Source organism: Triturus cristatus, chromosome 2_1, assembly GCF_964204655.1.
Source record: "Triturus cristatus chromosome 2_1, aTriCri1.1, whole genome shotgun sequence".
In the NCBI taxonomy this organism is placed as follows: domain Eukaryota; kingdom Metazoa; phylum Chordata; class Amphibia; order Caudata; family Salamandridae; genus Triturus; species Triturus cristatus.
The window spans coordinates 208,453,087-208,469,113 of NC_140581.1; the positions used below are offsets into that span (position 1 = coordinate 208,453,087).

The 16,027-nt window shown below is 44.7% G+C and overlaps 1 protein-coding gene across 2 annotated transcripts in view; it reads left to right on the forward strand.

The window, feature by feature from the left end:
• The first annotated feature begins 13,373 nt into the window (after positions 1-13,373).
• The window catches only part of C2_1H18orf54 (chromosome 2_1 C18orf54 homolog), a 227,928-nt gene continuing 225,274 nt past the window's right edge, over positions 13,374-16,027 (forward strand). For both annotated transcript variants that reach the window (XR_014969719.1, XM_085629948.1), the window contains exon 1: positions 13,374-13,499. The gene's annotated coding sequence lies outside the window, so the exon portion shown is untranslated. The remainder of the gene's footprint in view (positions 13,500-16,027) is intronic.

Consider the following 16,027-nt stretch of genomic DNA (forward strand, 5'->3'; position numbering starts at 1 on the left):
AGAATGTCTGGATTGTCAGCATTCCGTCCATCAATTGTTTGTTGCAACATCAGCAGCGGCCTCGATTTCCGTTCCTCCCGCTTACGGCTCCACCAGGGCACAGCGAATTTTCAGCGCCCGAGACGCTTGTCATTTGTCCTGGCTCTGACTCGAAGGTAGAGCTCCGGATTTCCACTGGCGGAGCCCCCACACTAACAGTCAGCATTTGGTAGGTTCTGGCGGTCAGATACATACCCGGGGTGTAGGATAATTGAAGGATTTTCTCCCGGCCGGCGGAGCGCGCTCAGAAAGCGGCCATTCTGCTGCGCAGCCGGCCACGCCCCCAGACCTCCATCAACTTTCACACCGGGCGCATACTTGATGAGTGAGAAAATATTGGCCTACGAGAAGATTGACCCACAGGAAACCATGGAGTTGCTGGAGGACAGGAGATACAAAAAGCATAACATCAGCAAAGAAGAAAGATCGGCATTGCACTCATTGGGAACCAATGACGCCATCGTTATCAAGGCAGCGGATAAGGGTGGTGCAGTAGTCCTACAGAATACTACTGACTACGTGGAAGAAATAGAGCTGCAATTGGGGGTTACAGTTACCGTCACATAACTAAGGATCCAACTGCTGAGGTAAAGTCCTTGATAGAGAAACTAACCAAGGTTGGACTGTCAGAGGGATTCCTGAGCCAACCAGAGAAGTACTTTCTGAATAAAAAAGAACCCAGGATCCCCACAATATATACTCTACCGAAGGTACACAAGCGTCTGGAGAAGCCGCCCGGGAGACCTATCGTTTCTGGGTGTGGGTCCATTCTGGAGCCGCTTAACCAGTTCATCGATTACTTCTTGCAACCGTGGATTCCGGAAACGAAATCATTTGTAAGAGATACGATGCATATCATTCAATTGCTGGAGGGTCAACCGTACGATATCCAAACTCAACTACTTGTGACACTCGACGTGCCCTCGCTCTATACTTCCATCCCCCAGGGCAAGGCACTAGACGTGGTCAGACTTACATTGGACTAATGTCCCAGACCACATTGGATACCAACCGATTTCCTGATTGCTCTGTTGGAGATTGCGATGAAGCAGAACTATTTCTTCTTCAAGAATCAATTTTATTACCAGTGCAAGGGCGTTGTGATTGGTGCCACTTACGCACCGAGCCTGGCTAATATCTTCATGGATGACTATGAGGAGGAACATCTGTACAGCCATGATAATCCGTACATAAACCAGATTGCTGTGTGGAAACGTTACATAGACGACGTTATAATGATTTGGTCGGGCACTGAAAACGATCTCAAGGAATTCCGGGATTGGCTTAGTACCAGAACAAGAGACGTTCAGTTCAACATGACCTGCAACAATGAAGCCATTGATTTCTTGGACCTCACGTTAAACCAACTGAAAGAAATACACTCCTTAAGTATGAATCGCATCACCCACGTAATCTGAGGGACAATTTACCGTATGGCCAGTACCTCAGGCTCAGGAGGAACTGTACACGAAGGAAAGACTTTTTCAAACAAACGGAAATACTCACTATTCGTTTGAAAGAGAGAGGATATCTAACAGGATTGCTGAAACGGGCCCGTACATGGGCTTGGTACTGTCCTTGTGACCAGTTACTGCAGGTAAAACAAAAACCAACAAAGACTGAAAACATCGTTTGTGTGACAACATTCAATTCCAAAAGCAACAATATGAAAAAGATTGTGAAAAAGTATTGGAACCTGGTCGCAAGCGAAATTAATGCAACTGAAGATCCACTATTTGCCTTTAAGAGGGGCAGGAATATTAAAGACAATGTGGTCAAAGCCTACCTTGAACCCCCCAAACCACTGGATCTCAGGAGCCACCTCGGCCTACCACAAGTAACTGGATATCACAAATGTGGCCAATGTAAAGTGTGCCCCCTGACCATTGTAGGATCCACCTTCACACACAACAATAGAACACACAAGTTGCCGCATTTTACCAATTGCAACAGTACTAATGTGGGATACGCCATCCGCTGTCCGTGTGATCTACTCTATGTGGGGCAGACTACCCAGAAAGTAAAGGCAAGAATATTACAAAACATGAGTAGAGTGAGGTGTAAGGTACAGTGAGCTCCTTTAGTTGATCACTTTGTGACACATAACCATCCCGCGGAGAGCATACGATGGTGGTAATTGAGAAAATCTGTCCCCATCCGAGAGGAGGTTCCTTATCAGTAGCCCTCAACCTCAAGGAGTGTAGGTGGATCCATTCCCTTAATACTGTAATGGAGGGATTAAACAAGCTCGAGGAGACTTCAAGACAAATGGGCCAATTATTATACTTCAGTGTTTCAAGCATGCATGCAGAATGCCAGAATGTATAAATATGTATCATGCAATATATGTGTCTAATGTTGCAGGAGCACCTGGTACCACAACAATTGTACATGTAATCTGTCTGTAAATATTGTTAGAACATTCTATGCATCCACATCACTGTCAGACAAGTGGTGCTACGTCGTTTGGATTTTGCATGCTGTATAGTTGTGCAGAAATGTAAAAGCAGATCTCCTGATGTGTACCTATTGTACATTCTCTGTCATGTGAATTTCCTATTAGAGACCAAACTGTGCCCCACATCCCTTCCTTTTTCCCCCCAGTATAGAACTATGCCGTGTACGGATTATGTGCGCTACTTCGTTATTGACCAAGCGCTAACACGCTGTTTTACACTAGGCTATGTATTTTCATTTTTCGTCTGAGCGGAATAGCTTCCAATTATGCGGGTTTTGAATGACATCATCCTTTTACGTAACCGTGTACTCAACACGGCCCATATGCTCAGAACCACTAGTTTTCTGGTAGCAGGGCCAAGAGAGTTGGTTGCTTAGCAACCAGGCTAGCAAGCATCCAGCTGCTGCTCGCAGCAGCGCGTCATGCACTCGGACGTGGTTTACGTTGTGGCAGCCTTATCTGTGGTCTGCCACAAACACGGAGGCTCGCTGACGGTATGCAGCGTCTTGCCAGGACTCATGCCTGACAACACCTTCCAGCTTTTGATTCTTCCATCGCGTCTTCAAAGAAATTATTTTAGGTAAGCACCTGAGTGGGGAGCTTTCTGAATATGCGGGCAATCTTTGCCTGAACGAGCATAAGCGGGTCCAGACCTAATCCCCCCTCCCGTCTCTCTCCACAGAATCAACTTAAATCTGATTCACCCATCACTTCAGGCAAGCGCCTGTGTGCGCTTTTGAAAATATGGGCAGGCATTGCCGGAAAGCGGGTCCATTATAAATTATCTCTCCCGCTTCCACACCGACATTATGACTTGGTGAGTTTTTACCACTTGAGCTCTAAACACCAGGGGTGTTTCATAGTTGGGCAGGTGCCCTATTGGACCGCGAATCATAGGCAGGTCTAAGCGGGAGTTTAAACTTAAATTACCAATCCCGCTTTCTCCTTTTTCTTAGAATTGCGACGACGGGGCCACAAACGTACATATTCGATCCTTTATGTGCTACTGATGATTATCTAACCAGGATTTACTTTGATTATCCGTAGGTGAGTTCTAGCCACCTCTCACTATTGCCTATTAAAGGACCATCTTTGGTGGTTTATGGAACACACCTAATTCATGCTCTTTCCTATTCGCAGGCTTTCATCCCTCTTTCCCCAGGGAAACGGCCACTACAACGCGGCCGTTTCCACACATAACCACGCATGCCTTACAACGCATGCGTGGTTACCACGAATAGCCTTTCCAATGCATACCTTTACTACGGGATACGTAGTAAAGGCATGTGTGATAAAGGTAAAAAAAAAAAAGGGGGAGGTCTCCTCCCCCCCCCCAAAAAAAGCGTGGGTTTAAAAAAGGGGGCTTGGGGGGTCTCCCCCCCCAAAAAGAAAAAAAAATGCACCTGTTTCCGACGTATTCAGTTAAAGAAGAAAAAAGATGTGGAGGCAATCGGCGTCGTTAGAGGAAACGGAAAGACACTTCCGCTTCCTCTTAACGACGTAAAACGCAAATCGGAAGTGCTTGGAGTGCAGAGGTAAGGGGGAACGAGGGGGTGGTGTTGCGCAGTGGTAAAGGTACATTTTTAGGGTCAATTTGTAGGGATCGGAGATATCCTTTAACATGAAAATACCATTAACATGCATAGTTTAACAACGAAAATCGGTGTAAAAGTATGCATGTTAAAGGCATTTTCGTGGTAAAGGATATGCCTGGTGATGGCATTCGTGTTGTAATGCATGCGTAGTAAAGGCATGCGTTGCAACGGAATGCGTTGTAACGTCATACAACCCTTCCCCCACCCTTGTGCTGATGAAGACCCGCATTGACCACTTAATAGTGCATAGATTGGGTTGAAACGTCGACGATACTTCTTGGTCCAGACCAAGGCTTTGCTTGAAAAAGATTAATTTGTATAAAGCAGCAGAGCCATTGTTTTCTCCGCAATATTCTGGCCTTCCTTTCCTTTGTACTTATTTTAATCACCTTGTGTACATAATACGCACCAAACTTTATCACTGGGCACAATATGTCACTTGATAACGTATCACTTTAAACTTCACCTTGTGTTGACAGCTTTTTTACAAATGTGTGGGTATATATAAATGATGCAATTTATATAAAATCACATAATACCCATCAACCTGTGTTGCTTTTTTGTGTGTTCCATATGTCAAAAACAGCTTATATATAAACATTTGAGGATTGTAGAAAATGACTTAAAAATTGATTGCTTATATAAGAAATAGTTTTTTACACCTGACAGAACCATTGTTTTTGTTTACATATCCATACCCAGGTTCTGATGGACACCGGGTCACCCCATTGTTTTTTTAATTCTATTCTCTGTGGGGCATGAATGCGGCAGGGATGCCCCCTGTCCCCCCTTCTTTTTGCCGTTGGCCATCTGGGTCCGGAAAGATGCACTATTCCGCGGCTTTGAATGGACAATGGACATAGCCGATCCTATAGCATTATATGCTGACAACATACTCTTTTTTCTTACAGACCCAAATAAATCTGGACCCAGAATATTGCAGATTATGCGGATCTTTAGGGAGACGTCAGGCTTATACTTGAACCCTCGCAAATCAACCATTTGGCCTTTGCGGGGTTCCCAGGGGCTTTCCAAGTGGGCTGAAAACCTTCAATTGGCAAAAGATGGACTGCTATATCTGGGTGTGTTCCTGTCTGAGTCCACTCAGATCTCCTGAGATAGTAACTTGGGCGCCGCTACTGAAAAGGTATGATCTAGCATTAGGTTATGGACAGGGTTGCCCCTATCACTATATGGGAGATCTGCAATTTTTAAAATGGTTTTCTTGCCGCAGCTGCTCTATTATCTGCAGAACCACCCATATCCGATCCAATCTTCGTAGTTTAAACTCATTAATACCATAGTGGGGCAGTTCTTGTGGGGGTGCTTCTCGGGTGGCGCTTCACACATGCTTCCAATCTACGTATTGTGGCGGGATCGCGACCACAGATATACAGGCCTACTATACGGCCTCACACTTACAAGTCATTAATGATTGGCGTTATGTTTCCAACGATGATCCAGCGTATGTAACTGAGCGGTGGATATTAAATGACCCGACCCTTACATCTCATCTATATAGTAACTTATACCTCCGCTGCTACTCTGCTACCCGCTACCAGACTAGTAGTAATTCTTTCCTGGCACAGTCCCTGTGGCGAATTGGATGGTGGGGTCGCCTTACCCGGGAAACACTGCTTTGGCGCAACCAACTACTTTCACACTTGGTTGGGCTACAATGATTTCGCGACTGGGACCATATCCGCCTCTCAACCATTGACAATGTCATACAGGGCATTGCAGGGCTTTAAGTGGGATGAAAAAACTGCGGGGTCTCTCAAGGGGACGTAGCCAATGTAATTAGGGCACAGCTTAAAAACACATAAGTTAAAAACCTGTGCTTAGCATAGTGTGCCGTCCGACTGGTATTTTGCTGCTTCTGTCATTGCATCCAAATAAACGATACAACAAGTAACATCATACCTACAACAAGTCAGGACTATTGGCTTTGTCAATGGTTGTTAGTTGCATAAGATAAATGAACAGCAACTATGGCTTGTATTAATATTGAAAAAGCTTCCACTTAAAGCCCTGGTGACACCATGAGAACGTTGCTGCTCCTGAGTTTCAAAAAGAGGAGGGAAATCCAGAGAGAAAATGACTCTTTAAAGGATTTCCCTTCCCCTATAACGCTTGAAAAAAACGGACCGCCTGTGCCAGGGCCCAAAACAGAGCCCGATAGAGACCGGTTTCGAGGCCCCCTTAGAAAACTGCCGGTGCTCAGACCTGGCCCATTTAAAGCCCTGTGGCATTGCTCTCAAATCGTTTCAGACCCTTAAAGAAGACTTCTCCCTTCATAATTCCCAGTTCTATAAATACTTGCAGTTGCGCCATGCTCTCACACCATACATTGATAAAGTCGAATCATTTCCAGACTTCAATCCATTGGAGAGTAAGCTTCTTATGGGTGACCTAGGAGACCACAAGATTTCCAAAATATACCAATCCCTCATTACGCACAGTACCACTATTATACACGATACAGACTATGGCGAGCAAAATTAATTGAGTCCCCCATGTGTCTGCGATGTCAACACGACGAAGGGTCCTTCCGACATGTTCAGCGTTAGATAGATTTTGTAGTGGGGTACTGACATGCCTAGCCCAAGTTCTCGGATGGGAGTTACCTAGATCGGCGCTGCTACATAGAACAGATACGATTGGCGGCAATAAATATAAACGTCACCTACTGCGCATGGGCGTCCGCAGAAATGTTTCCAGGGGGGGGCAAAATTTTAACTTCATCACCATCCTCCGACATGATTGAGCGCAAGTATTAAATACATTTTAAAAAAATCTAATAAGACAAAGAGCTTAAATAAACAAAGAAACCCATAGGGGGGGGGGGGGGAGAGAAAAATCTTGTGTGGTGCCACAGCAGACGACCTGGCAACTACAATGAAACAGAGGGAAAAACTAAAAATGGCCGGAAAAAAAAAAAAATCTAATTCAGGTTGATGTGGTTCTAGAGAAATCCACATCCTCAAACCTTTCAATGATGATACAGTGGACGATTGTGTCAAATTCAAGAGCTAGTAGGATCAGCCTTGCTAAGCCACATCGTCTCAAACAATATTAATGAAGCACCTCATTAAGTACCAGAGCCATGACAGATTCCATCTATCTACTTGGACAGAAACTCAGAGGAGTGTCCAGAGCATTGGATTTCTCAAGATGGTCGGTAAGTTGTTCAGACATTATTTGCTTTGTCTTTTTATTCCAAAGTGGGTAACAGCACCATGAGATCAGAGATATAAACATTTGGAACATCCAAACCATCTTTAGAAGGCAGAGGGCTAACAACACTGGATTTCCAAACTTTGGGTACAAGTCCAGCTGTGAACAATGCATTGATAATATTGGCAATTTCCTAGACACTGGCAGTAGAAGTTCCTTGTAATATTCTGACACAGCACGATTCATTGGGAAAGCCAGGTTTCAACATGGACAGAAGAATGCCTACCTCCTCTTTAGAGTCTGTGGAAAAGCAAGAGAGGGAGATCTCAGTGCAGAAGTAAAGGTCGGGTGCAGGAAAACTGAAACAAGGAAGCAGGGGACTGATAAATGGGTAGGTTTTAGGTGTACTCTGCAAGTCATTGAACATGGAAGTGGCAGGGCCACATGTCCTCCAATGCACACCTCTTTGGAACAGAGGCAGAGACCAAAAGGCAAACAATAAGGATGGACAGAATGGAGTTCATGGGTTTGGTGAGATGGAGTTCTGAGAGACTTGGGAGGTACATACAGCTAGGAGTAGGGGGGCAAGAAAATGGGGCCTTGCCCATTCTAGGGCAGAAACCGAGTTTTGAGGTCACTTAATAAAAAGGTGATGTAGTGAGAGTAAAAAAGTACTGTAGATGGAGCAGGGGAGGAGGGGGGTTATGAGGTAGCCCCAGCTCTTTCTGGTGTTGCAAAGCAAGGACACAGATGCCCAGGGCTAACAGATACATTTAGGAGAAAAGTAATCTGCTAAAGAGGCAGGTCCGGAAGCAATAAATCATACCAAGTAAGACTTGCTGGGGATTGATGAGGGATGACCAAAAGGTGGAGATGGACGAATACAGTTGCTTCTAGTTTTAACAAAAAGGGGGCGGGTAGCCAGTCAAGTGAACATTCTACCTCTTAATTTGTCTAGAGGGACTGGGTCAGACAAAATCCCTGGAGTCACTGAGATATGGCAGTGCTGGCCTGACACCGGTAAGTTTGAGAAAGGACTAAAAGATCAGTGTGAAGTAGGTGTCTGGCAGGCCTAAGAGGAGACCAAGCAAAATGGACAGGGCCTAGAACCCAAAGAGCTAGGTAAAGTGGTGAGAGGGATAGCCGAGAGTCAAATACAGGCTAGGTTGTTGCATAGTAGATGGTAATGGTATGATGTATTCGTTTTTCGTTGACCGTTCTATTAGTTTAAAAACTAAGGGGTGGGGAATTATTTTTTGTTTTTTCTTGTCTTTAATAACACAAACTTTATTCAACTTTAAAGTTTGCCTGTGCTGGTTTCATTGCACCTTTTCGTCCTTCAATGACAAGCCAATTAGTTTGATCCCAAAGAGATACTTATCCAGGTGCTCACCCAAGAGCAGTGGCTTCAAATATGGACACCCCATATTGACACCATTGCATGCACACATGCATAGTCTCCACACCCATTCCTGCCTAAAGAGCTGCACTTCACACCGACAATGCCCCTATGGAGCTGCAGGTTACATTTTGTTCAAAATAGTGCCACCTCACACAGATCCCAACAGAAGCATAGCGCTTTGCGGACACTTCTTCAAAAGAAGTGCATCTCTCAAATACACCAAGGAAGACTTCTTCCTTTCTGAGACACTGCCCGTTGGTGCTACATATGTAAGGCGACAAGATACCTGCAAGTTACGGGGAGAATGACTTTTCCAGACCTACGCTTTGCTTTTACATTATTAGCTAGTGTATTTGACCAATTGGTTGAACTAAAATTAACCTAGACTACAGCTCCCAGAATGCACTGGTATGGCAAATCCAAACTGGAAAAGTTGTGCCCTGGTGAGAGTCATCTGGTCACCCTATACATATGACTGACCCTGCCCCGAAAAATGTATATTTGCAGACAGTGCCCAACCACCACAACGTCACCAAAGCTCTGCATTTCACGCAAACAAAGACCCACATAAAGGGTGAGCCTCACACCAATACTTATTTCTTCCAAACAACATTAATATCGACCCCCGGTAAAATAACAATGCCTCAACATGGAGCACTTAATACCAGCACAGTACTCCCAGAGACGTAGCCAACACAAGTGGGTTTAGCTGCAACTCCCTGATGAGGCGCTCCTCAGTAGTAACCCCCAAAGCACACATAGAAAAGAGCGAAACGTTAGGGTATGTGGTGGATGTGCTGTGCGGTTAATATTATGACTTAAGTGTAGGCCAGGTAAAATATAGATGTAGGGTTCAGCCCCAAAAGTTCAAGAAGGGCTGAGACACGCAACCACTTGCAGTGAAATGGCAGCAAAACACATAATATTGCAACAGATTATAGCCGGACCAAACAATTAGATGGAGAATATGAAAGCTGAAGCAGGCCCTACTTGAACGGACAGGATTTTTTAAAATAACCTTTATATTTGTCTGCATGTGAGGTATGGTGTCTGATAAAAAAAAAAACTAGTTAAAAAAGAGCTGTACTGCTCAAGCAGTTTTAATTTCTGACAGGCAGCTGAAAGTTTGACCACCATATCTCAGCCCTTACTGGTCTTAGCCGGCTCCATTCGAATATCAAAATTAAATTAAATTAAATTCCAAAGCTCAGCACACAGCCTCACACTCATCCAAGAGTTAATGAAACCACTCAGTGCTGATTGATTCTGGAAGTTTCCATGTTCGGACCATGCAAGCATGATCCGTGTTTTTCATGCGTTGTGGAAACAGTTTAACTCCCTGCCTTCAAATGTTTGCACTCGCACCACGCACTTAACAATCTAAGCAGCGAAAAGCAGAGAAACTGGTGGCCCGGCCTACTTACTATAAAGTTGTGACACGTACATGGATCAATGCTGCTAAAGGATGAATTAAAATGCATATTGGTATTCTAGCAGCAGGGAGCTTTCGACGTTGATAGTAAGTACTCTGTATGTTGTATGTTTTATGTGCGTGTATTATAAATGTTTCACTAACGTTATGTTTAGTAGTGTTTTTATTTAGGCTAAAATAGGTTGAATTGAAAGTGAGGTGGAGCGCTGGTGACTCAGAGGATATGATGACCCTTCGCAGATGAGGGTGATGGAACTCGGGGTGGGGTTCGTCCCAGATGGAGGTAGGATGACCAACAGGCATGGATGCAAATTCAGGACAGTGAGTGTAAAAATTCAGGACAAAGGCTCAAAATTCAGGACAAAAATTCAGGACAGGAGGTCAAACTAGTCCATCCTACATTCAACTCTTGAAGTGCTTTTACCTCATGGCCTGGGGCACAGTCTGGCTGCAGAAATGATAGCTATGACCTTGGCAGGGCCAGCTTTAGTGCTTGTGGCACCCGGTGCGACAATCTTTGTTGACGCACCCTCCTCTGAAAGAAGTGGCATAACACAAAACTATGGGGGGGGGGGGCCTGCAGAATTAAATGTGGGCCCACTGAGTCTCCCATATCTCACATATGAACATTGGCTTTAGGCTGTACGAGGCCTCCTGAAGGTTTGGGGTTCCCTTGAAGGGTTGCCACCTCCCCCGCACTGCAGGGAATGCAGAGGCCTTCAGCCTTCATTGCACCCCTTCACCAAAGACCTCTCTCTCAGAGTCCCTCACTATCAACCTCCAATGGTGCCCCTCATCTGCATATAGACTCTATCTTCTGTGTATTTCATTTATTTTATAGTGCTAGTCAGCCCAATGTAGGGTGTTGAGCACTTTAGCTCACACACATTGTTCAGAGACAATGACTCATATATGTATGTAAATCACTGTATAGGAAATGTTAATTATGACAATGGGGGCTGCAAGGTGTAGGAGTCACATGTCATCCATACTGGTAGGTACTATTTGCAGGGCCACTGGAATTATGCAGCAGGGGAGGGCCAAATTATGCTGCAGGCTTGACTAAATTATTTGGCAAGAAAAGGGAAATTCTGCAGCTGCAAATTTTGTGATAGTATTACTACTTTATTTTCTCATGTTTGCACTTTTTAATACTCTCTGGGCATAGTTTGGACCTCATTGGTACCCGTATAACACCCAAATATAGCAATATGCATAAGAAAGGTGACCAGTCAACCTTTCCAAAGGGCATTTGCAACCATTCACGTCGTCATGTTTTAAAATCTCACACAGAAGATAGGCATCCCCTGTACAATCACCATTTTGGGTAGAGAACAATAAAAACACAACTCACAACATTTTGCGCATCACTTTAGCTACATGTTTTTTGTTGGGTAAAGTGGGGGAAAAAATATGCGCTGGTGTCTAGCCTTTTGGCTTTGTCAATGCATGTTATTTTCTTGTGGTTTTTGTACAACTAGATTGTTGGTAAAGTTGGTGGTCCCTTGAAAATATATATTAAATATTGGCTAAAAGCTAAATCTGTTTGGGTCTCTAAAAGCATGCATTGCCATAGTGGTCCAATGCACAAAAGGAGATTTCTCTGTATGTGGAAGCGCTCCATGTGAAACAGTATGCAGTCACTCGTAATTAAATTAGCTAGTGGCTGAAGTGTGCGGACATCATTCCCCATGCTGAATGTGGTAATAAGTGAAAGAAAAATAATGCGAATGTCACAACAAACGGCTGTGAGGGAAGAGGGCTGACTGGATGCCCCTATGAGCAAATATATTATACAGAGACGTTTAGTAAAATCTTAAGGTTTTGGCTAACGCCAGATCTAAAAGATAAAGACCTTATCACCTTTAAGATGACCAGCTGGGAGCTCGGTTCAGAAGGAATGTTTAATATTTACAAATAAAAAATAAATACGAGCTAAACAGTTAATCTACTGGCTCCAATCGAGTCACTCGCCTTCAAGGCACGTTAAAGGCAGGCGGCCCATTGTCATTCTTTATGTGATGGTCAGCAGCAGACAGAATGACAATGGGCCTGTCCTAAGTAAGTCTGCTGGGGGTCGGGGAGGGGCTGCTGCAGTCTCTAGAGTTCAAAGAGAAGTGCGAGAGGCCCCAAGTGAGAGAACGTTTAAACTCCTGGGGCCTCTCGCAGGGGAACAGCATAGCCTGCTGTATTCGTGATAATTACGGACCAAAGACCCTAGGTGGAGGGAGGTGGGTGGGTGGCTGCCTGCTCAGAACACATGGGCGTCCGCTACTGCGACGTGCGTTGCCTGAGTGACAATACCACACTGTCACTGGGCCAGCACCAGAAGGACCGGCGATCCTTCCTTGCCCCCTCCTGCGGACGCCCATGCGTACTGCGGTTAGGCCTTACTATCGCTAAATGGGATATTGCCAGAACATGGAAATCAGATATACCTCCTACGATCAGGGCTTAGAAAAATGGGGTGGATTTCTGTATGGGGTTAGAGATACCGGTCTTTCAAGCTCGTGGATACCCACAGAAACATCCCAAAATCTGGCAAAGATGAGCAGACAACCGAGGGCTGGTCTTGCCAGCACAGACAGCGACGAGGGATATTATAGACTGAAATCAGATCATATGGTACACATAATAACCAAATACCATGATGGGAAAATGTTGGATTCTATGATCTATCTCTATGGATGTAATGGATACTCGCAATAGCGTTGGTGTGTTTTTGTTTAGTTCTGTTTATATCAAATATATGATTTGGCAATATGTGTATACATTCCCAAAGCAACGATGTTTGGAAATGATTACCTTTGTGTCGGAAGTATGCCAATAAAATTTGTTAAAAAAAAAAAAATCGTCAGTCTCCCTCCTGAATCGGATCTATTGGCATGAATGTAGTGGTTATTTTTTTTTTTTATCGAAAAACGGGGCGAAAGGTCCCTCTCCCCCCTGCCTACTCTGAGGCGTGACACGCTTCCCTTGAGGCGTTATTGTTTAGAAGTAAGGTAGCTTGGGTTTGCTCCACTGGGTGGCGGACTCGCTCTGCCGCACGCACTTTACTCCCGAGGAAAAATCTTGTCACGGGATTACAGACAGAAATGAAGACTACAATATTGGGTTATGGCGTCTTTTAATTACTTCCGGGTATTTGGGCGGTGGAAGATTGTCGCTGTTTGAGTGGGCCGGCTTTTCCGTTGCGACTTAATTTTTGTAACCAATCGTGTGCTTCAGACTCCTTAAGGTACGCCCAGTATCGCTGTTGAGTCTGTCAATCTCTTTATACTGGCTTTTGATTGACTCTGCTTGCTGCCTTTCACTCACTGAATTCTGTTACTGTCTTAACATGAATTGTTACCGGTTGGAAATCGGAAGTGGGAATTTTAAGTCCCACGGCGGGAGGTAAGATATAAAGTTGGACCTTCTTGCCCAATTCGGAAGGGTTGAATTTAGATATTTCGTAGTTATTTGTTGATGGTGTTTAAAAGAAAGCCACATTAGAAATGATTTGAAAAAACTGAGTGGCTGAGCGGCAAAAGTATTTTTTTGTTAGATTGATTTTTTAATCCATATCCAAGGACACACTACTTAAGTCCTGAGCTTTTCTTTTAGTAGTCGTTGCTTTCAATTGAATACACTGACGTCATATAAGACGAGGACTCCAGTTGGCGACTGCTGTTAAACGAAAACCCTCGATCAGAGTACAAGCGTCCTTGGTGACAGGGAGTCAGTCATCAGTATTCTCAATGTGGTCTAACACTACGAGTGAAGCTCCCTCTTTTGTAGGTCGGGTTGAGTCCTCATTCGCACTGCGCTGAATTTCACATTTTATTGGGAAAAACAGATTTTGCCCTCGGCTCCAATAATTATTTATACTTTCACTACCATGACACCATTGATGTGAAATGTGGGACATCCCTTCCTGTAACATTACATTTGGTAATTTATACTCCCAAGTACTGTTTAAACTTGAACAATCTGGTGTGCGTGGATATATAGGTAGATAAGCATGGACTTGTGGAATCAGGCGGGCAACTAGAGCAAAATTTCGGGGGGGGGGCTGAAAAAGATTTCGGGGGGCTAAGTCTTCCAGCCATAGGCAGAGTGGCTGTAAGAAGGGGTGAACACACAACAAATGCCTCATTAACGAGTAAATGGTCTTTTAAAGACCTGTTAAGTACTCGGGTGCGGCTGCAATCAGACGGACGCCAGCCCGCGAGGCTATCTCAGCCGGGCTGACGCACATGAGGGGGGGGGGGGGGGGGGGGGGCTGAAGCCCGGTGAGCCCAATGGGTGTTGCGCGCCTGTGTGGAATCCTGTTGGGGTAGCGTTGTTGTATTTTAAAGGCTTCAGTGTGTCGTCCGGGATAGTAACCACTATAAAAATACCCTTTACATTTACATTTATTAAGCTGCATGCAGGTTTTATTTGCATTATTTGTGGCCTGCTAAGCGGACACACGACTCCATGCTATACATAGCAAATAGTGGCACACACTTGCAACATAGCTGCCAAGTTTTCAGATTGCTATGTGTGACATTTCCATAATTTCAGTGTAATTATGAGTGACACTTTATCATGAGCAAAATCAAGCAATGAAGGCGAGGGAAACATAAATATTAACAAATTGCACCCATTTGAGCAACGAAAAAATGTCACCTTGAAGTAACTGTTTTAATCTGCTACACACTGTACAACCTGCACCTACTGACTGCAGGCAGCTGCCTGATCGTGCACCGCCAAGGAATTTAATTGACACACACACTTGGCCATGGGAGGCTTAGTGCACTCCACACTGTCTCACTACTTCTTCTTTTGACAAATCTGCATGCCATCTTTCTCTGTGCCTTGTGGCGTCTCGCTTCAGTATTTTCCATTAGCCTGATGGTGAGACACATGGGACAAGCATTGTCTGATGGATTTGGCTATGCACCCCATTGCAAAGAACTGTTGAAGTCACTGCAAGAGTGACATGGCCGGTAGCAGCCCCAATCGTACCAGAACTGTTCTAGGCTCTGAGTGGCCCGATGGAGAGCGGAGCCATGACTGTTGCAGAGGGCATCCTCATCATTTGGCAAATTCACTGGTGCGCTAATGAGGCAGTGGCAGGCACAGACTGCCACCTGAGACAAGCTCCACTGTCCCAACAGGACTTGCATCTGAGATCACCGGAACTAAAAGTTAAAGGTAGCATGAACAGAAAGCACTCGCTCAATACACCTTTATTTCCCAAGTGGTATCACCTAGGGTCATCCCTGAAGCAAACCTCTCGTGCTACACACAATTAATGAAAGGAGAGTCTCTCGTATAACGTTAACCGTCATTGGATTTATGTTTGTATTTAAGTCATCAAAGTTAAGTAAACTTTTGGAGTGCTGTTCTCTACACAGGTTCACACTACAAAAGTAGTGACAAGAGGATATCCCTTTGTGCAGCCTCAGGCAAAGAAAGCAGCACTCACACCTTCTCTTTCCTTTGTGTGCACCCACAACTCCCATTGAAGAACTGCTCTCCCTGTAGCAAGTATTTGAAAAATGTCAGATACACACTAAACTGTTCTACCATTTCATTGAGAGGTTATGAGGCCTGGTCCGTGAGGATTCCTACTGGCACTCGGGTAACTGGAGCCCATTTTATACCAACCCATGCATCCCAGCCTACCCGGGACCTCAGTGTCTGAGAGCGACCTCAGTCGGGCAAAGCTGTGCCATAGGGACAGGTGCAGAACCAAGCATCTGTTCTGACACAAGACTATTGTCTTTACACACGTTATTGTAGTCTGTTCTCCCATAAGCAAAAAAATCCCTCCAGAGAAATGTCTCCACCAGATTAACGTGAAGAAAAATGTATTTGGGGTGGGGGGGGGGAAGGAGGGGAAGAATGAGTGCATTGGAGAGTTCCCAAACAGTGTATCACGCTGAATATCTAAA